This window comes from Chiloscyllium punctatum, chromosome 18 (assembly GCF_047496795.1).
Source record: "Chiloscyllium punctatum isolate Juve2018m chromosome 18, sChiPun1.3, whole genome shotgun sequence".
NCBI lineage: Eukaryota > Metazoa > Chordata > Chondrichthyes > Orectolobiformes > Hemiscylliidae > Chiloscyllium > Chiloscyllium punctatum.
In genome coordinates, this window is record NC_092756.1 from 8,081,648 (window position 1) to 8,104,199 (window position 22,552).

Below are 22,552 nucleotides of genomic sequence, written 5' to 3' on the forward strand. Positions count from 1 at the left end.
ACAAACAACCCCAGTCTGTCCAATCTCTCCTCACAACTGAAACTCTTCAGCCCAGACAATATCCCAGTAAATCTCTCCTGCAACTTTCCCAGTGCGATCACATCGATGCAGTACTCTGAATTGCAGAACTGCACACTGTAATCTCGCTCGGGCCGAATGAACTTTTTTTTCTATTCTGTTACAGTATGAGGGCGTCGCTGGCTCGGCAGTATTGATTGCTATCCCTAATTGCACAGCGGGTAGTTGAGACTCAACCATCTTGTAGTGAGTCTTGAGTTACATGGAGGCCCGAGCAGGTCAGAATGGCAGTTTCATTCCTTAAATGACGTCAGATTGTTTTGTTTTATTTTCAACAATTGAACATAGATATATAGGAGTTATTAGATTCATAATTCCAGATATTTATTGAATCCCAATTCTACCACCTAGCATGGTCAGAGTCAAATCCAGGTCCGTGGTGTCTGAATTAACAGTTCAGTGTTCAGTGGTAATAGCGCTTGGCCATTGCAGAAAAGTAGTGAAACTGATCTTATCCAATTAAGTCGCTTTTCCCCGAAACTGTTCTGTGCCATTTACCTGAGCTGGACTCCCCGCCCCACCCCCACCCCCACCCCCACCCCCACCCCCACCCCCCAATAATATCTGGTCTATATCAGTAAAAGCTGCTACATGAGTATTGATCTCACAATAGTGGTAACCAAATGGATCAAATTGTCTGCAGGTCCCGATGGTGGGGTTGGGGAACGTTCATCCAGCAACAGTGACCACAGCCACACAGACTAATCGGTATCAATGTGAGAGTCTGTATTAGATTCTGCAATGCCTTACTGAAATAGGAAATGACTCCGCAAACACATGATGAAACAACAGCTCTCCGAAAGCTAGTGCTTCAATAAAACCTGTAAGACCATAACCTGTTGTTGGGTGATATTTAACTTTGCACTCCATAGTCCAACACCGGCATCTCCAAATTAATGAGGTGGGGGTCTGGGATGGAAAGTTCGGTTAGTGATCGTCGGAGGGAAGAAATCTCTGAGAACAGGTGGATTTGAATTCTGACATATGAAACAGAGAGATGTGAGCGAGCAGAGCTTGAAGGAAAAAAAAAATCACCTTGGAGAAAATCAAAACTTTCAAACAACTGATTCCTTTGTGTTTCACAAAAGCCTGGGACATAGAGCAATTACTGCCGTGACTCGGATTCGAACCGAGGTTGCTGCGGCTACAACGCAGAATGCTAACCACTATACGATCATGGCAAAACACAGACGAACACGCTAAACGCTCATAATAAGCAAAGTATCATAAGAAATTTAAGGCAGAGCAACAAATACACAATGTCAGTGCTGAGCGAACAGTGGCAGATGTGTGGGAACTCAGAATGGGCTGACCGTTTAACATCGGTTCCCCCAGTGGCTGTGGTGATTCCATCATTAATGTGTTGAAGGCTGAGACAAATAGATTTCTCCAAAACATCAAATACTCCGGGGACAGTGCAGCTTTTGTTACCTGCACATCCACATATCATTTATTGAATCAGTTGCTCCCGGTGCAGTCTCCTGTACATTGGGGAGACTGAGTGCCTCCGACCAGAGCGCTTTATGGAACATTTCTGGGACAACCGCACCAATCAACCATACCACCCCGTGGCCCAACATTTCAACTCTCCCTCCAACTCTGACCAAGACATGGAGGTCCTGGGCCTCCTTCACAGCCGCTCCTTCACCACCAGACACCTGGAAGAAGAACGCCTCATCTTCCGCCTCGGGACACTTCAACCCCAGGGCATCAATGTGGACTTCAACAGTTTCCTCCTTTCCCCTTCCCTCACCTCACCCCATTTCCAAACTTCCAGCTTAGCACTGTCCCCATGACTTGTCCTGACTTGTTCTACCTGCCGATCTTCTATTCCACCTATCCATTCCACCCTCCCTCCCGACCTATCACCTTCATCCCCTCCCCCACTTAACTATTGTACTCTATGCTACTTTTTCCCCACCCCCACCTTCCTCTCACTTATCTATCCACTCTTCAGGCTCTCTGCCTGTATTCTTGTTGAAGAGCTTTTGCCCGAAACGGTGATTTTACTGCTCATCGGATGCTGCCTGAACTGCTGTGCTCTTCCAGCACCACTAATCAAGAATCTGTTTTCCAGCATCTGCAGTCATTGTTTTTACCAAGCTTTTGTTGAAATGTCTACTTCAATAACAATGCAGTTTAACATCGGCTACTTCTCGAGTTTTCCGACACAAGGCAGTAACCACTGCTGCCACATAGTCCCAGTTCCTAGCCCCAGAATCAGCGGAACTGAGTGGCGCAGTCGCGAATAACCAATTTGAAATCGAGATGGGAATGAGGTCGCAGAGATACTCGATGGCTCAAGTGACGCAACCGGAGAATGTACGGTATTTCTCTGATGGTTTAGAGGCGCAAGCAATTCCAAGGTTGGGAGTGCTTCTGGTCAAAGGCGGGGTAGAAGGGAACATTTGTTCCCGTTTATAATAACAGCAATCTACAGTGCATCTTACTGAGACAGCTGAGTGCCACAGCTGGAGCGTGGGCAGCTGGTTTGAAGTTTAATTTTGCTTCAGTATCACCCAATTCCCTGGAATGAATTGCTTTCACCATTTTTATTTCAAATTGTTTGATATCTCCCTGCAGTCTGCGGCTTTCTTCCTCATGGTTAATGGTATGGCGAACTGTTGTATGATCTGCACACTGCTAAATCACGGCCACTACAAGTAAATATGAATCATTGATCTATATGAGAAAACAGTGGAACTCACAGCAGGCATGCAGCGTAGGTTTGCAAGCGACGCCAGAATTGTAGACAGTGAGGAAGATTATCTAAGTTTCAAAAGAATCTTAATCCAATGAGTCGTTGGACTGAAAAATGTAACATTGAGTTCAATCTGGATGAATGGAAGGTATTGCATTTTGGTACAACAAAAAGAGTATGGCTTTGCCTATGTTGGAGAACAGGGAAGCTCGGTGTGCAGGTACATAATTCCTCGTAATTTGCATTACCAACAGACAAGATGGTTCAAAGGCATTTAACATGCTTCCCTTCATTGCTCAGTCCTTTGTGTATAGGAGTTCGGACGTTATGTTGAAGTTTTGCAGGACATTGATGAGGCCTCTTCTGGAATATTATTTCCAGTTCTGGTCGCCCAGTTGTAGGAATGATATTATTCAGCTGGCGTAGGTTCACAAAAGGTATACATGCTTGTTGCCTGTGGAAGGTTTGAGTTCTAATGAAAGGCTGGATAGGCTGAGACTATTTTCAGATTCGAGTTCGGGGTGCTGGAAAACCACATCAGGTAAGGCACTATCCCAGGAGCAGGAGAATCAATTTTTTTTCGCGCAAGTGTCCTTCACCAGGCTCTTCCCCGAAATGTCGATTCTCCTGCTCCTCAAATGCTGCCTGATCTGCTATGCTTTCTCAGCACAACACTCTTGACTCTGATCTCTCATCTGCAGTTCTCACTTTCTCCTAGTTGAGAGTGTTTTTACTCTAGGTTAGGGTTTTGTGCGGCGACCTGTCAGAAGTTTATGAATTATTGAGTGGGAAGTTTAGAGATAACGATAGCGGCCTTTTCCCAGGAGGGGGATTTCAAGACGAGAGGGCATATGTTTAAGATGAAAAGAGAGATTTTTTTTAAAAAAAGACATGAGGCATTTTTTTAGGGACGGTGTTTTACGTGTGTAATTAACTTGCTGACGAAGTGATGGATGAGGGAATGTTTGCAACATTTAATGGACAATTAATTCCAAACATGAATGGGAAAGTGGGATTTTTAAAATAAATTTATTCATGCCTAGTGCATCAGTTATTTCCCAGAGGGCATTTAAGAGTCAACCACGGTATTATCCATCTGGAGTCTCCTGTGGGACAGAGCAGATGAATATGGCAGGATGCTTCCCGAACTGGCATGAGTGAATCAGATGGGATTTTCCACACAACAGATTCAGGTCATCACGAGACTCTTCAACTCCAGGTGCTTATTGAATTCAAACTCCACTACCTGTCATGACAGGACCTGAACCCCTTGTCCCCAAAATATTACCTGGGTTTTGGATTAACAACACAGTAATAAAACTACAAGGGCATTATCACCACTCAGCGGGTACAGGAGGAGGCAGACGGGAATGGGTTAGTTTGGCAGTATATTCAGCATGGATCGGTTAGACTGACAGGCCTGTTTTCATGTTGTATGACTCTGACTGACACGATGGAGCAGGCAGCTGGTTGGGATTAACAGCAGCATTAACAGCATAACCGAACACCTGATGGGATATGTAATCCTGCTGGAGGCTCCGAGGTTGTTTTACTCAGTCATCCCTTCCTACACGCGGGACTGGTGAACGGTCTCTCCCCAGTGTTCCTGATTAAATGAGTTTCCATTTCCGCGGTTAATTGATTCCCTTCCAACAGATCCCACATTGCCCTGCTTTCTCTGTGGTATCAGTGTCCTTTGTTCCACACAGGGTGAATGATCGTTTCAAATTGTGTCCACACAGATACAAACATTTCATGTTGTGAATGTCTTTTCTTTCTTCCTCATTCACCAACAGGGTGTGAGTATGACTGGTCTGAACAATATTCATTCTTCGCCCCTCGTTCGTTGCTGTCTGGCGACACCACAAACCCGGGTTGTGATCCCAGCCTCGGGTGTCTGTCTGTGGGCACTCTACACATTCTCTGTATGTTTGCGCTTTTATTTCTCCCTCAGACCAAAGATGTACCAGTTACAGGGATCAACAATGGGAAATGCAGGCTTATGGGACAGAGAATACCCTGGGGTCTGGTGGGATGCGCTTCTGATGTACCGTGTGGACTGGAAGGGCCGATTAGACTGCTTCCCCAGACTGTGGAGATTCTTGAATTAAGGGTCAGCTCATGTTTTTCTGGTCCTGGAGTCTCTCGTGGGCATGACTGGGTGAAGATGGTTGAATGCCCTGCATAAGGGTCATGAATGAATGGGATTGCAGGAAATTAAAGTCATGATCTCTGTTCCTGAGGTCAGGCTTATATTTCATGTTTTATTCGTCGAACGTAAACATCACCGTTTCCATGTCCCAACCCCCAAGGATGACTAGTTTAAAATATCACCCCAACACCACCTTCTCCAGGTTGATGTCTTGACTGTGTGCAAGAAGCTGATACTGAGCTGATGCGAGCAAATGTAGCTGCCACCGCCAGTGTCGGAAACACAGATCAAAATAGCAAAATCATCTTTTATACCCACCACTGCAAAGTTAAGAACTCAACACTCTCCACTCGTGCCACTCAGCTGTCTTAGAAAAATGAACCGGAAATCGCTATGATAGTATAAACGGGGACAACCATTCCCTTGAGCAGGAGCACACTCAACCGAGGAATTTTTGCGCCCCTATACCATTACAGAAGGACAGGACGCTCACCTGTTTCATCACAGGAGTCAGAGAATAACTCTGTGCATACATTCCCATCCCCATTTCCGTTTCGGTCTGGGCGGCTGTGCCGATGTTAAGCTAAAATGCTATTGAAGCATACATTTCAACAATATCCTGTACTGTCCCCCGAGTCTTAGATGTTTTGTCGAAATCGATCAATCTCATCTTTCAACATTCTCATTCAAGGGATCTCCACAGCCTCTGAGGACATCAAACTGAAAGATTCAGCTCATTCTCAGTTCCCACATGTCTGTCACTGTTCCCTGTGTACTGATATTGAACATGTGCTGTTCTTCCGAACATTTCCTCTGCTCGTATACTTATTGCTGCTTGCAAGCATCCTGTTCTGTGGTTACTGTGATCGTGGTTGTCGGTATTTTGAATTGTGACCACAGCAACCTCGATTTGAAACCAAATCACGGCACTTAGTATTCTCTCCGTTGTCCTTTTTGTGACAAATGCTAAGAAATTAATCGCTTTACCTTCAAATTCCGCTCTCTTGCATCTCTGCGTTTCATATATCAGAGTTCAAACACACCCGTGGTCGGAGATTTCTCTCCTTCCCACGATCATTAAACCTCCTTTCCGTCCCTCCCCCCATTTCTCTGAGGCAATGCACAACCTATCACTCTCTTTCACATTCATACTGTTCTGTCTGTGCTGCTGCTGCGGTCACTGTTGTTGGGTGAACGTGCCCCAGTCCCACCATCGGGACCTTCAAACAAGTCGATGCATTTGGATCCCGCGGTTGTGAAATCAATCCCCATGTAGCAACATTTACTGACATAGGCCAGAGACAATTGGAGCGTCAGGCTCATGGAAAATACGCAGGGCAGTTTGGGTGCAAAGACATTTTATTGGAAAAGATCAGCTTTTGTGGCTTTCTGCGTTAGTCTTGTGGTAATTTCATCGGACTGATAATCCAGAGACCGAGGTAATAGTCTGGGTACTCGGGCCTGAATCCCACCATGCCATGATTGTCAAATTTGGATTCAAAAAATATCTGCAAGGAAGAATCTAATGACTACTATAGATCCATTGACAATTGTTGAAAAAAAAATCTGTTTCACTGATGTCATTTCGGGATGGAATTTGCTATCCTGACTTGGTCTGGGCTGCATGTGACTTCAGACTCATAGCAGTATGGTTGAGTCTCAACTGCCCTCTGGGCAATTCGGAATGGGTAATAAATTCTGCTTCACCAGAATCGCCCTCACACTAATTCAAAAATTTTAAAGCAAATTCTCATTAGGCTTAAACAAGTGTGTTGTGTGCAGTTTTGCAAGTCACATTATAGCAGGGATGTGATCACACTGAGAAAATTGCAGGAGATATTTCCCGGGATACTGTTTGGGCTGAAGAGTTTCAGTTGTGAAGAAAGACAGGACAGAGTAGAGTGTTTGTCGCAGTGTAAAGGAGATGTGGACAAAACATGATTGAGTTAGGGTATGGACAGGGTTGACTGAACGTGTTTCCTATTGATGGAGGGATCAATCAGCAAGGGCCAGAGATTTAAAAAGAAAGACAGAAAGGTTTGAGAAGATGTGCGAAAAAACGTTATCAGCCAGTGGGTGATTGGAGTTTGGAATACACTGCCTGCATTTTTCAAAGCGGCAGAATCCTTTATAACCTGAATAAAAGTCAGATGCGAACTTTTGATACCAAGGCATATAAAGCTGTGGGGTTAGCATTGTGAAATGGGATTCAGTTCATTAGGCAGTTGTTTTTGTAAAGTGTGGCCACATTTAGATGAAGGCCTTCCTTTGACATTCTTGTCCTCAGTAGTATAATGGTTAATGTCCCCGCCTGACACAGGGATCAATTTTCTGCTGGGGACAATGTAACATTTTAAAATTGTCGCTCCATTCCCAAATGTGGGTATTGATACCTGTCCATCCATTCTCGATGGGGCATGTCACAGGAAGGACTGTGCTGCCTGAATAAAGTTGGGGAAGCTGAAAATGTGTTGCTGGAAAAGCGCAGCAGGTCAGGCAGCATCCAAGGAACAGGAGAATCGCCGTTTCGGGTATAAGCCCTTCTTCAGGAATCCTGATTCCTGAAGATGGGCTTATGCCCGAAACGTCGATTCTCCTGTTCCTTGGATGCTGTCTGACCTGCTGCGCTTTTCCAGCAACACATTTTCAGCTCTGATCTCCAGCATCTGCAGTCCTCACTTTCTCCTTAAAGGTGGGGAAGGACTGCAACTCTCAGGGAGGCAGTGTCAGTGAACGGCCAAACACGTGACTTCTGCAAACTTCACCTTGTGCCTGTGCTGGAATCAAAAGCATTTGACAGACTTGTTCCGGATTGAAGTGTTTACTAGAAGCAGGAAGCTGAGGAAGAAACAACATAAACGCATTCAAATATGAGTGCAGAAACATTTCCCGCAGCGCGAATGAAATTGTGAATTTCAGAGTAGAGTTTCCATGCATTGAATTTGGGTTCATTTGTTTTGGTGAGGCTGTTACCAGGGTAGAAAACCATTAAAAAATGATACAGCTTTTGCCCAGTATGATGCAACATTGTCTCAGTAATTCGCATTGCTGTTCAGAGGGAGGGTTAGGTTGATTGGCAAAGTTAAATTGCCCTCTCGTGTCCAGGGAGTGAATTAAGTAAATTAGGTGGATTAGCCATGGGTAACGTGGGGATGAGGTTAGAAGTCACATGACGTCAGGTTATACTCCAACAGGTTTATTTGAAATCATATGGGGGAGGGATTCCCCTTCTTCAGGTGAAATATAAGGAAATAGGGAGGGGAGCTCGGTCTGGGTGAGATGCTCTTCAGAGAGTTGACACCGGCTCGATTGACTGAAATGCTCTTTCTACACTGTAGGATTCCTTGATTCCATGAATTGATAATGACGGTGTTTACTGGGGTGTAAAGCCATTAGAGAAGATGCTGATGGGGTTGTACTGAGGATGAGATTTTATTCACTTGTCTACTTGGAAAATTGAGAACAGTTATCCCTGAACCAAGGAAAACTTAATGGGATTTTTTCAGGTTATGAAATGTTTGAACAGACTAAATAGGTGGAAAATTCCCTCTTTCAAGTAAGTAAACATCTAGATGACAGGCTTTCAATACCTTTGATAAAACCTTGGAAGGACAAAGAAATTATGAGAACAGATTCGCTATCACTGCAAGAATCTGTTTTTCAAAATATTTGGAAAGGCACAATTGGTGACTTACAAGGAATAAATTTCACAAGGAGAGAGACAGCGTGTGGCTAGGTAAAGGTGCAGAGGTGGATTGTAGTCGGTCGGAAGTTGCGGGAAACAATGTCGACGTTGGTTGACTTTAAATGTAAAGAATTTCTTTAATGTGTGCAAAACTGAATAAGATTCGCTTCCAAAACTCTGCATTTTGAAAGATTTGGCATACTATTCCACCTAAAGCATTGTAAATGGAACTGAGTGGATTTTTATTTATTGTGAACGGAAGATATTACATAATGAGTAGGAAGTGACCAGTTGCTTGGAGATCGACTTCCTGCTTTCATCACATGCGTTAAAGATGTGAGAACAAACACCATGATATTTGGTCCATTTAATACTCAGTGAAATCTGCCAAAGCAACAAGAAACAAAACTGGTGGGTTTTCTTTTGCACTTTAACCCTCTGTTTTTCTAAGCAGTATTTTCCTTAAGCTGAAATTAAGTCAGAGCAAATTTGAATACAACATTAATTGTTCCAATGAGATATATCTAATTCACTTCTGATTATTACAATGAACCTGGTGAGGTTTCAGCAAAATTAAAATGAAACGAATAAATCAGCATTTCTTGCGATTGAATCCAATTCAGCTTCAGCCATATGAGAAAGGCCATTGAGCAACAACATTGCCTTTATTTCACTCACCATGGCTGCTTCTTCACGTGAAAGAGAAAGTGACTGAAGAAATTATGAGTCAAATGTAGGTGTAAATATGACGGAAAATTCTTGTCCTGTTTCATCCTGACTATAAGATCTAGCACTCAGTTCTGACTCAGAATGTATTAATGACAGCTATTCATTCTGACCAGCTTGGCTATTTATTGGGATTTGCTGTTATGATAATTCTAGTGAAAGCAGTAACACAATGGTGTGGATTTGATTTCGCTCTGGAACTTTCTCATCCATGACTATCACCTGATGAAGGAGCGTCGCTCCGAAAGCTAATGTGCTTTCAATTAAACCTGTTGGACTATAACCTAGTGTTGTGTGATTTTTAACATATTGATCTGATAATCTTGAATTTCTTTCTGCTCACTTAGCTCGACAAAGTGTCATCATCTTTCTGATTTACTATCTGGCACAGTTTGAAAGTACCCAACCACACAGTCTCAACAGCGGTTATTGGAAAATTTCACAGATTCTTTAAACCCTGAGCAAAAAAATTGCTCCTCATTTCTGAATTAAATAGGCAATATCTAATTCTGAGATTATGTCCTCTGTTGCTCTCCTCAGAGAACAGGGCAAGCCACCTGCCCGTATCTACCCTGTCAAGATCCCACGAATATTGAACATTTATAATTGTTATTATGTGATTATAAAGTTCCCCATCTCCTCCTTTGATGAAGGAGAATAATCCCAGCCTAACCAATCATTTCACGATGTTCTACTGTATTCAGAGTTAGCAACATGTTAGTAAGTCTGTGCTGTCCCTTGCATATTATTAAGACAGGTGAAGAAATTTCGACGAGGAAACGGTTTGAAATTTCAGGCGCAGATGGGAATTGGAACTTGAAATCAGAAAGCGATTAGAATCGGATTGACCCACAGAAGGACCAAATACAGCGAAGATAACTCTGACAAATGAGAATCTAATCATATTCGATTGACATTTAATGACTTCAATGTAACTGAATTCCTCCGTGTAATCGTCCTTGGTGCTCGGATTCAGGAAAAATGGAACCTGACCACCCCTATAAAGAAGTTGACGACAAAAACCTGTCCGTTGGTCGACTTTGTTTGATTATTAACTCAACTCTTGTCTTCGTGAAGCCTACATCGTCTGCAAGCACAAATTAGATGTTTAACAGAACTGTCTCCATTTGCCGAGGTGCGTGTAGCTTCAATACCACTTAAGGAACTGGGCACCCTCCACGACAATGCAGTCACTTAACTGTATATTGTTCAACACCTGAATATTTATTCCCTTAACTGCTAAGGCACAATTGCAGCAGAGTGCACCACATAGAAAATTCACTGGAGAAAGTCTTCCAGGCTTTGTTGACAGAACCTTCAAAGCTCAAAAACTGTCCCGACCATAAGGACAAGGTTGAAGATGCACTGAACCATCACCATTTGCAAATTACCATCCAAGGCAAATACCAGCATGACTTGGAGAGGGATCAGTGATAAATTCATTGAGTGGTGAAGTAGTTTGATGGGCAAAGATTGATACTTCAGCCCTCTATCTTTCATCTTTCAATTATTAAAAATGTAGATTATTGCATGGACCAGACTTGTGCTCATTCCTTTAGTTGTTTCCTAAACTGGCGGTTGCTAAAGATCGAATATCATCCACAGTCTGTGGTCAACAATAGAAAATATCCAAAAACCTCTCGAAAAAATGATCTTCCTGTCCCTGTCTTCAGCGATCTGTAAATGCCCATTCCAAGATCTCTTTGTTCCTGTTCACCAATCAGAATCCTCAATGTTATTGTTACAACTCCCCAAATTCACCACCACTCATTGGTCTGGATTCAATTCCATTCACCATGTTGCCTTTCCACCTGAAGGATACATCCCTGCGATCCCTGACATTATTCATCAGAGTCAACTACAAGACTATGTATCATCAGTAAACTTCTAAATCATGACTCCTAATAAAAAAGTTTGAATTATTGATCTACATCAGGAAACAGTGGTACTTCACTAGGAAAAAGCATCAAACATGGTTCCTTGCTGCATGGGATGAACAACTGCCATGTTCCAATCTCCAAAGGTTGATAGCCCAGTATATCACCACTACATTTGCAGATGACACAAAGATTGGTGGAGTAGCCAGAAAATATAGGGGACTGTCAAAGAATGAAGAGGTATATAGACAGAAGACTTGAGCAGAGAAGTGGCAAATGGTGTTCTATCCAAGTAAATGTAAGGTGATGATTTGGGGAAGTCTAATTCCAGAGCAAAGTAATATAGTAAACGGAAGAGACTCGGGTAACCTTGATGAGAAGAGATATCTGGGAGTTCAGGTCCTTTGTACCCTGAAGGTGACTTCACAGGTGGATAGAGTGGTCAAGAAAGCATATGGTATGCTTGCCTTAACCGGATATGGCATTAAGTATAAGAGCAGGCAAGTCCTGCTAAAATTGTACAAGAGTTTGTTTCGGCCGCGTTTAGACTACTTTGTATAGTTCTGGTCGCCAAATTACCAAAATTATGTGGACGTTTAGGAGAGAATGCGGGGAAGGTTTACGCAGATGTTGCCTTGTATGGAAGATGCAAGCTCTGAAGAGAGTTTGAGTAGATTACTTCTGCTTTCATTAGAAAAAAACGAGATTGAGGGGACCTGATTGAGGTCTACAATATCATGAAGGGTACAGACAGGGTGGATAGAGATAAGCTTTTTCCCAAGATGAGGGATTCAATAATGAGAGGTCACACGTTCAATGAGAGAGGTGAAACTTTTCAGGGAGATAGACATGGAAAGTATTTTACACAGACGGTGGTAGGTGCTGGAATGCGTTGCCAGCAGGTAGTAGAGGCAGGCACGGTAGATTCATTTCAGGTGCACCTGGACAGATGCATGAGTAAGTGAGAAGCAGAGGGATACAGATGCTTAGAAATTGGGCGACATGTTTAGATAGTTGATTTGCACCGGCTCAGGCTCGGCTGTCCAAAGGGCCTGTTCCTGGGCTGCACATTCTCTGTATTCTTTGTTCTTCTTTGTTCACGACACTACTAACGATGGGTTTCAGGTGAAGTAGTGTTACTTCTGCAATCATAATTACTTATGCAAGGTAAATGAGTTCACACCAGTTTGTAATTGTTTCAACCAAGAGCTGAGTCAACAAGAATGAAACCTACATTAAGGAAATATATAATTGTTTTCATATTAGCTAAAATGTGCATACAAGAATGAAAGGTGTCTGCAAGCAATAGTATATGGTACAGACAAATAGTTAAGGTGCTGTGAGGATGTAGGTTAAGCCAGATATGCTTGTACAAGCAGTAGTTCTAAGCATTTGTTTCCCATTTCTGCAAAAACAAAAACCAAACCCCAATTAAAAGGTCGTAAGTTTCAATATGGTTCTGGAAAGGGAGGGAATGTCACAAGTGAGGGAAATAGATCACAGTGAAGGAGGATATACCTTACAGTTGACCACAGTCAGGATGTGGTGAAAAGGCCAAGTAAAACCTGTACTTTGTTATGCACAAGGCCAGATAAGGCAAGAGAGAAACAATAGTAATGGGCAAGGGGTTTGGAGTAGTGAATCCTATGTACTTGCTAAACTCTGCGAGTCTATTTCAGTCACCACGCTTGCAAGCGTATAATAAACATACTGATTGCTTCAGATGTTATCTCGCACTGAAATTATTGAAGTGAGTGGGCTAAGTTTCTCACAATTGCGGGATCATCCTGGATATTCTTCCATCGCCGGGGGGAGTGCCTGGCCCTGGACACTGCGAAGATGCCTCCCATTTACAATTGAGGAGCGGTTTCTTGTCCCAGTTTTGTCCTCTCCCTTGGGTGACAGGTACGAATCCCACAAGAGAGATATCTGAATCAGACAGTGAAACAAGGTCGATAAAAAAATATGTAGAAAAGGGGCCAGGCAACTCTGTGAACAGACCAACATCAGAAAACTGACTTTTAAGTATAAACTTGGTGGCCAGAAAAAGGGGTATTTAATCACTGAGTGACTGGTGAATGCACCAAGAAATGGGGTGTAGGCAGAGAAAGTCGAACTGTCACTGAGTAAAGGTAGAAAAAGTCCCTGGTAATATTCCTCCTGAATGTCCATTGGGGAGGATGTTGAAGGAATGGACAAGTAACACTTGTACAAGGGAAAAAGATAAAAAGAAAATGATGAAATATTGTTGTTTAGTATGGACCAAAGACCCAATCCTTCGTCTGGCTGTCTTCTGGCCAAAGTATGGTTCAGGCGAGGATTGCGTCTGTCAGTATTTAGGTATGTATGTGAATAAAAAACAAACTTTTAGTCAAGAAGAGGCGGAGAATGCGTCCTGTTGGAAGGGCAGCTTGGGAATGATGGTAGTGAAGACAAGGGATTCCCCCTCTACCCGACCCAGTCCCTGGGATCGTTTTGCCTGTTTGCACACCCTCCCCCCCCCCCCCCCCCCCCCCCCACCGTACCATGAAATCATATTGGGTGAAAATGGGGGAGGGCCATAGACAGACAGACAGAGACAGGGAACGGATGACCCACAAGAGGAGAACGAAGGGGTGGTGCACGGGGATGTTGTTGGTCCCCACTATCAATCCGCAACAAAAGGAAGGGAAGATAAAGTAGATGTAGAGGAGGCCTCGAGAGTATCTAAACGAAAGCCTAAGGGGGGAAAACCAAAACAAAAAAAGGGGAAGAATATAAAGACTTATCCCCTTCGGGAGGTACGAATAGCAGACAAAAAGGTTGGGTTTGAAACTGTCCCCCTCACCAGTGGGGAGGTCAGAACATTTAAAAAGGAGATGAAGGTCCTGATTGAGGATCGGTAGGGTTGTCTGAACAAATTGATCAATTCTTGGTGCCCAGTCTGTATACGTGGACTGAGTTAATGTCTATTTTGAATGTACTATTTACTGGGGAAGAAAGGGGACTTATACCCGGAGCAGCCATTAAAATATGGGAACTTCCCATTGGGGATGGGGATACTAGACAGGGAGAGACAGAGATTCCCCTCAGTGACATCCAGTGGGAAAATCAAAACCCGGAGCATAGGAAATAAATGATGGAATTGAAAGACCTGATTCTAAAAGGAATAAGAGAGGCAGTTCCGAAGTCACAGAATTTGACTAAAGCCTTTGAAGTTAAAGAGGAGAAAGATGAGACACACTCAGCCTTCTTGCAAAGATTAAGAGACTCAATGTGGAAATACTCTGGAATGAACCCTGAGGACCCAGTGACACAGGGTCTTTTGAAAGTATGTTTTGTGACAAAGGAATGGCCAGACACAGAGAAAGATACTGAAGATAGAAGGGAGGAGTGAAATACCATTAGATGAACTGTTAAGAGAGGCACAGAAAGCGTTTGCAAAGAGAGAGGATGAGAGATAAAAACAGAAGGCAAAAATGATGGTAGCTACGGTTGATGAGGTAGTTAAGAAAAGAATGGAACCAATAGTGAGCAACTGGAGCGGTAGATGGCATCATGTAGGACAGAGAGGAAGAGGGAGAAGGAGAAGAAAAGGGGGAGCATTTGATAGAGGGTTCGGCCGACAGGGGCAGAGATGCAAGTCTCCACAGGCAGAATGCTGTTATTGCAGAAACCCGGGCATTTTAAGCTGGAGTGTCCTGATCTACACAGGGAAGAAAGGGCAATTCCGCTTATGAATTTTGTTGAAGAATAGGGTTGTCAGGGGTTCCTGCCCTCGGGGGCCGACCAGGACCCCTTGATAAACCTGAAAGAGGGACCCTGTAGGGAAGACGTAGTCTTCCTCGTAGATACGGGGGCAGCACAGTCATCGCTGAATTTTAAACCAAAGAAAGAAGGAATGTCAACACGGTCAATTACTGTTCCGAGGTAAAAGGGGAAGGATTTACTGTTCCAGTATTTGAACCTATGATGATAGACTGGAGAGTAGCGAATGTTGTGCACTTGTTCAAAAAAGGGAATAGGGATAACCCCGGGAATTACAGGCCAGTTAGTCTTACTTCTGTGGTAGGCAAAGTAATGGAAAGGGTACTGAGGGATAGGATTTACGAGTATCTGGAACGGCACTGCTTGATTAGGGACAGCCAGCACGGATTTGTGAAGGGTAGGTCTTGCCTTACAAGTCTTATTGAATTCTTCGAGGAGGTGACCAAGCATGTGGATGAGGGTAGAGCAGTGGATGTAGTGTACATGGATTTTAGTAAGGCATTTGATAAGGTTCCCCATGGTAGGCTTATGCGGAAAGTCAGGAGGCATGGGATAGAGGGAAATTTGGCCAATTGGATAGAAAACTGGCTAACCGGTCGAAGTCAGAGAGTGGTAGTAGATGGTAAATATTCAGCATGGAGTCCAGTTACAAGTGGAGTTCCGCAGGGATCAGTTCTGGGTCCTCTGCTGTTTGTAATTTTTATTAATGACTTAGATGAGGGAGTCGAAGGGTGGGTCAGTAAATTTGCAGATGATACAAAGATAGGTGGAGTTGTGGACAGTGAGGAGGGCTGTTGTCGGCTGCAGAGGGACTTAGATATGATGCAGAGCTGGGCTGAGGAGTGGCAGATGGAGTTCAACCCTGCCAAGTGTGAAGTTGTCCATTTTGGAAGAACAAATAAGAATGCGGAATACAGGGTTAATGGTAGGGTTCTTGGTCAGGTGGAGGAACAGAGGGATCTTGGGGTCTATGTACATAGATCTTTGAAGGTTGCCACTCAGGTGGATAGAGTTTGTAAGAAGGCCTATGGAGTATTATCGTTCATTAGCAGAGGGATTGAATTCAAGAGTCGTGAGGTGATGTTGCAGCTGTACAGGACTTTGGTTAGGCCACATTTGGAGTACTGTGTGCAGTTCTGGTCGCCTCACTTTAGGAAAGATGTGGAAGCTTTGGAGAGGGTGCAGAGAAGATTTACCAGGATGTTGCCTGGAATGGAGAGTAGGTCATACGAGGATAGGTTGAGAGTTCTCGGCCTTTTCTCGTTGGAACGGCGAAGGATGAGGGGTGACTTGATAGAGGTTTATAAGATGATCAGAGGAATAGATAGAGTAGACAGTCAGAAACTTTTTCCCCGGGTACAACAGAGTGTTACAAGGGGACATAAATTTAAGGTGAAGGGTGGAAGGTATAGGGGAGATGTCAGGGGTGGGTTCTTCACCCAGAGAGTGGTGGGGGCATGGAATGCGCTGCCCGTGGGAGTGGTAGAGTCAGATTCATTGGCGACCTTTAAGCGGCATTTGGATAGGTACATGGATGGGTGCTTAATCTAGGATAGAAGTTCGGCACAACATCGTGGGCCGAAGGGCCTGTTCTGTGCTGTATTGTTCTATGTTCTATGTTCTATGTTCTATGTTCTAGATGTCCTATGGATAGAGTCACAGGGGAACCGCTGTATATCCCTGATATAGGAAGTAACTTATTCGGGAGAGACTTAATTATCCTCTTAGGACTGGAGATTTGAATTTAGGAAAAAGAATTAGTTGTACAAATGACAATGTTGACAGAAGATGTGGAGAGAGAGATAGACCCTATTGTATGGGCTAGAGAAGGGAATCATGGAAAAATACAGATCCGTCCCCTAGAAATAAGTTTAAAAAGGAAAGGGGACGTTGTTTATGAGCAACAATGTCCCATTTCCATAGAAGGTAAAGGAGGACTGCAGCCAGTAATTGAGGGACTGATTTGAGATGGACTGTTGGAGCCATGTGTGTCTCCTCTTAATACCCCAATTCTACCAGTGCGAAAATGGAACTTATCGATTGGTGCAGGTTTTGAGAACATTGAATTGAATAGTACAGATCAGGCACCCAGTGGTGCCAAATCCCTTTACATTATTAAGTAAGATCCCTCATGACCACGAATGGTTTAGTGTGATAGATTTAAAGGATGCCTTTTGGGTTTGTCCCTTGGTGGAGGAAAGTAGGAATTTGTTCGCCTTTGAATGGGAAGATCCCTAGACAGGATGGAAACAGCAATACCGGTGGGCCGTGCTCCTCAGGGGTTTACGGAATCCCCGGATTTATTTGGACAGATGTTAGAACAAATATTGGAGAAATTTAGCAGCCCCAAGGGGACTACCCTGTTGCAATATGTAGACGACATTTTAGTAATAGGAAAAAGAAGAGAAAGAGTAGTAGAAGCAACTAACAAATTATTGAATTTCCTGGGTCAGCAAGGACTGAGGGTATCTAAAAACAAACTACAATCTGTGGAGCAAGAAGTGAAATACTTGGGACATTTAGTTAGGGAGGGAAAGCGAAAGATAAGGCCGGAACAGTAGAGGGAATAGTGGGGATTCCGCTGCCCAGGAGCAAACGGGGATTACGTAATTTTTTGGGTTTAACGGGATATTGCAGATTGTGGATTGATTCTTATGCTCAAAAGACGAATAAATTATATCTCAAACTATTACAGAAGGAACCAAAGTGTCTGAGTTTGGAAGAAAAGGAAAAGCTATCTAAGAATTCAAAAGAGATCTCGTCCATGCCCCATGTTAGCCTTACCTTCTCGAGATAAACCTTTCCACCTCTTTGCTACCATAGATAAGGGAGCGGCTTTGGGAGTATTAAGCCAGAGGTGGGGATGAATGAGACAGCCAGTAGCATATCTTTCGAAGCTATTGGATCCAGTATCCCGGGGGTGGCCTGAGTGTGTGCAGGCCGTGGCTGCCTCTGCACTGTTGGTGGAGGAAAGCAGAAAGCTTACATTTGGGGGAGCCCTAAGAGTAAGCACCCCACACCAAGTGAGAACGATCCAAAACCAAAAAGCTGGGCGATGGTGGACTGACTTGCGGATTCTAAAATATGAGGCAATATTAATAGAAAAGGATGATCTAGTGTTGGTCACTGACAATTGTTTAAATCCAGCTGCCTTTCTTTGGAAAGGGGAAGGAGAATCTCCTCAGAATCCAGGGCACGACTGCCTTGACATTATAGAATACCAAACTAAGGCCCGCATGAACCTGAGAGATATTCCGCTTCATGCAGGAGCCCCACATTTTATAAACGGATGATCCCGGGTGACTGAAGAGAAAAGACTTAATGGGTATGCAGTCGTCGATGGGACGGAATGTAGTGTGGTAGAGGCAGGAAGGTTGTCAAATGGGTGGTCAGCACAGACCTGCGAACTCTATGCATTGGAAAGAGCCTTAGGGCGTTAGAAAATAAAGAGAGAACAGTATACACTGACTCTAAATATGCATTTGGTGTTGGCACGTTCGGAAAGATATGGCAGGAATGAGGACTGATCAATAGCCGGGGGAAGGAATTGGCATATGAGGAGTTGATTAAACGGGTCTTGGAGTCCCTATTACTCCCCCGAGAAATAACGGTAGTGCATGTAAATGGTCATCAGAATAGAAATGAACCAGAAGTTAGGGGGAATAGGTTAGCTGATGAAGTGGCTAAGGAAGCAGCCCTGAGCCCATAAGAAGTGGTGATCCATTTCCTAATACCTCCTGTCCCAGGTCCTCGGGAAGCTCCTACATTTACTGAAAGAGAGGAAAAAGAATTGCAAGATTTAGGGGCTGTAAAAACAGCTGACGGGCATTGGCGGTTACCTGATGGAAGGTAAACGTTAAACAAAATGATGATGCGAGAAATTATGGCTGTCCCACATCATGGCAGCCATTGGGGAGTACAAGCCATGTGTGATTTAGTTCTTAGAGAATATGGATGTAAAGGAATATATACGATTGCTAAACATATATGTGAGGGATGTATAATATGCAGAAAGGTAAATAAGAAAGGCCTGAGAAAACAGACCCCAGGAGGAAGAGACCCAGACTGAGACCCTTCCAGAGTATACAAGTAGATGATACTGAAATACCCAGAGTAGGAAGACTAAAATATATGCTGGTCGGAGTAGATCATCTATCTGATTGGGTTGAGGAATACCCCCGAGCTACTGCCACTGCGAGTGGGGTGTCTAAAACAATATTGGAGCACATAATTCCCCGATATGGGCTAGGGAACAATATAGATTCCGACCAAGGAACTCATTTTACCTCTAAAGTGTTACAGGGGGTAACGAAAGGGTTGGGAATTTCCTGGGAGTTCCATACTCCATGGCACCCGCCATCATCAGGAAAGGTTGAGAGAATGAACCACACACTCAAATGACAGCTCTCTAAATTAATAATAGAAACCACACTCCCTTGGACCAAATGTTTACCTATAGCTCTCTTGCGAGTACAAACAGCCCCAAGGAAAGATTTGGGACGATCGCCCTATGAAATCTTATTTGGATTACCTTATCTTCGAAGGAAGGGAGAATAGCCAATTCCCGAACCTAAAGATTTTTTCTTAAAGAACTATATACTGGGCTTGTCCTCCTCTTTGTCTTTCCTCAGGGAACAGGGTTTATTGGCACAGACTCCACCCCTTGAATTCACCGTTCATCCCATCCGGCCGGGAGATTTGGTCTTAGTAAAATCATGGACAGAGACTAAATTGCAGCCAGACTGCGAAGGGACGTATCAGGCTCTTTTGACTACCGAAACGGCAATAAGGACGGTGGGGAAAGGCTGGACTCACTACACTCGGATCAAAGGGCCAGTGGACCTTCCAGTTGAGGAAGAAATCTGGACAGCCGAATCAACGCAAGATCCGCTGAAACTCAGACGAAAGCGAATTTGAGAAACTGATTATACAGTGGTGACGCAAGCGCGGGATTATTTCTGTAAGATTGTATATTAAGTCTTTTGGTGCTTCAGCACTTTCTTTAGACTGCTGGGGATGCTTAGAGTTATGATGCGAGCTCTATTACTATTGGGTTTTTGTCAAATATCATTTTCATTCGTGTTATTTATGGTCCCTGAGTCTGATAATCCACAAGTAATAGACCTGATGCATGTAGTTTAGTAAATTGTGGGGATGGAGATAATCAGAGACAGTGCAGCTCAGAGATACATCTTAAATCAAATGGGGATGGCCTTGGGGATGGTACTTGGTATAATGGCCTCGTCACAGTACACCGGGCCACCTTCTGACCAGCTCTGGATTGTCCCGATATAGAGTGTAACCCAATATACTTAATGATCAAAAAAACCACATGACACGAAGCAATTCTTGGCGGGGGGTGTGCGGGGTAAAATTAAATGAAACATTTGGGATAGAAATGAAAACAAGCTGGAATGATTTCTCAGGCTGTTGTTTCTGAAGAGCGGAGAGCAGGGAAAATGGGCAGAACTACTGGATAATAAGGTACAACCTTTCACCCCTCCTGATGACCTTAAAGTAGTAAAAATTACAGAGGTAAAGGACTTGAAACAGACTATCGAAATAGAAACTGTGTACACGGATGCAAATGCCTGGGTTGAATGGGAAAAGTATACTGTAAAAAGTCTGAACAAGAGCATCTCTTATAATACTTTACTTATTCCGTGCGTTTAGCGCGTTCGTGTGTGGTTTGCCGTGATCGTATAGTGGTTAGTACACTGCGTTGTGGCCGCAGCAACCTCGGTTCGAATCCGAGTCACGGCAGTAGTTCCTCTATGTGTCCCTGGCTTTTGTGAAACACAAAGGGATCAGTTGTTTTAAAGTTTTGATTTTCTCCAAGGTGATTTTTTTTTCCTTCAAGCTCTGCTCGCTCACATCTCTCTGTTTCATATGTCAGAATTCAAATCCACCCGTTCTCAGAGATTTCTTCCCTCCTAAGATCACTGACCGAACTTTCCATCCCATACCCCCCTTTCATGAATTTGGAGATGCCGGTGTTGGACGATGGAGTACAAAGTTACAAAAATGACACAACACCAGGTTATGGTCTTACAGGTTTTATTGAAGCACTAGCTTTCTGAGCGCTGCTCTTTCCTCATGTGTTTGCGGAGTCATTTCCTATTTCAGTAAGGCATTGCAGAATCTAATACAGACTCTCACATTGATACCGATTAGTCTGTGTGGCTGTGGTCACTGTTGCTGTCAGCGACGCCCTCATACTGTAACAGAATAGAAAAAAAAAGTTCATTCGGCCCTAGCCAGATTACTGTGTGTAGTTCTGCAATTCAGACTACTGCATGGATGTGATCGCACTGGGAACGTTGCAGTAGAGATTCACTGGGATATTATCTGGGCTGAAGAGTTTCAGTTGTGAGGAGAGATTGGACAGACTGGGGTTGTTTGTTGCCGAGCAGAGGAGATTGGAGAAGACATGACTGAGATGTACAAAATATTGAGGGATATGGATAGGATAGACTGAAAGAAGCTTTTCTTATTGATGGAGAGATCGAACACTGGGGCCAAGAGATTTCGGGAAAAGGCAGAAAAGTTTGAGTCGATTTGCAGAAAGGATCAGAGTGGCGGAAATCATTCTAACCTTAAAAAAAATTGAGATGTTAAATTGTGATGCCAAAACTTGTAAGATTATGGGCTAAACGATGGAATACGTGATTCAGGTCGTTAAGCAGTTGTGTTTGACAAGTGCGGCCACAACAGGCTGAAGGGCCTCCTTCGATGTTGTCCTCCTCCACAGTATCGTGGTTCGTGTCCCCGCCTGTCACAGGGCTCAATTCTCCGCTGGGAGCATCGTAAAGCTTTTAAACCTGTCGCTCTGTTCCCCAGTGAAGGTTATTAATGCCTGGCCTTCCATTCTCGATGGGACATGTCACAGGAAGGACAGTGCTGTCTGAATCAGCGTGGGGAAGGTCTGCAGCTCCTGGGGAGAGAGATTGTCAGTGACAGTGCAAACACGTAACTTCAGCCAACTGCACATTGTGTTTGTGTTGCAATGAAAACCATTATATAGAGTTGTTCCTGACTGATATGGTTATTTAAAGCAGGAATCTGAGGAAGAAAAGAGCAAACCCATTCAGACATGAGTGTAGAAACATTTCTAGCAGAGCTACTGAGGTTGTACAGCGCAGAACCGCGTTTGCATGCATTGAATTCAGGTTGATGGGCGCAGCTTGCTTTCACTCGGCTGAGTTACCATGGTATAAATGATACAGATAGTGTTCAATGAGATGGTACATTTATTCAGTGGTTCGAACACCTGTTAAGTCTGTAGGTTAGGTGGGTTGGCCTGTTAGGTTGCGCTGATGTGTCCAGGGAGTGAATTCAGTAATTTAAGTGAATTAGCCATGGGGAACGCAGTGATAAGGTCAGCAGTCACACGATGCCAGGTTTTATTCCAGCAGGTTTATTTGAAATCACAAGCCAGAGGCCTGGAAGGATTGAGAAGGGAGCTAGGTCTGGTTGAGATGCTGTTCAGAGTCTCCCTACAGACCTGATTGTCTGAACTGCACTTTCTGCCTTGTAGGGAATCTGTGATTCTATCAGAGAGGACACTGCCAGCGTTTACTGGGCCG

The 22,552-nt window shown here is 43.8% G+C and overlaps 1 non-coding gene across 1 annotated transcript; it reads left to right on the forward strand.

Moving 5' to 3' along the window:
- Window positions 1-20,657: 20,657 nt before the first annotated feature.
- On the forward strand, window positions 20,658-20,729 carry trnah-gug (transfer RNA histidin (anticodon GUG)). Its single transcript has one exon. It is a non-coding gene; the product is annotated as a tRNA-His (tRNA).
- The last annotated feature ends 1,823 nt before the right edge of the window (window positions 20,730-22,552 follow it).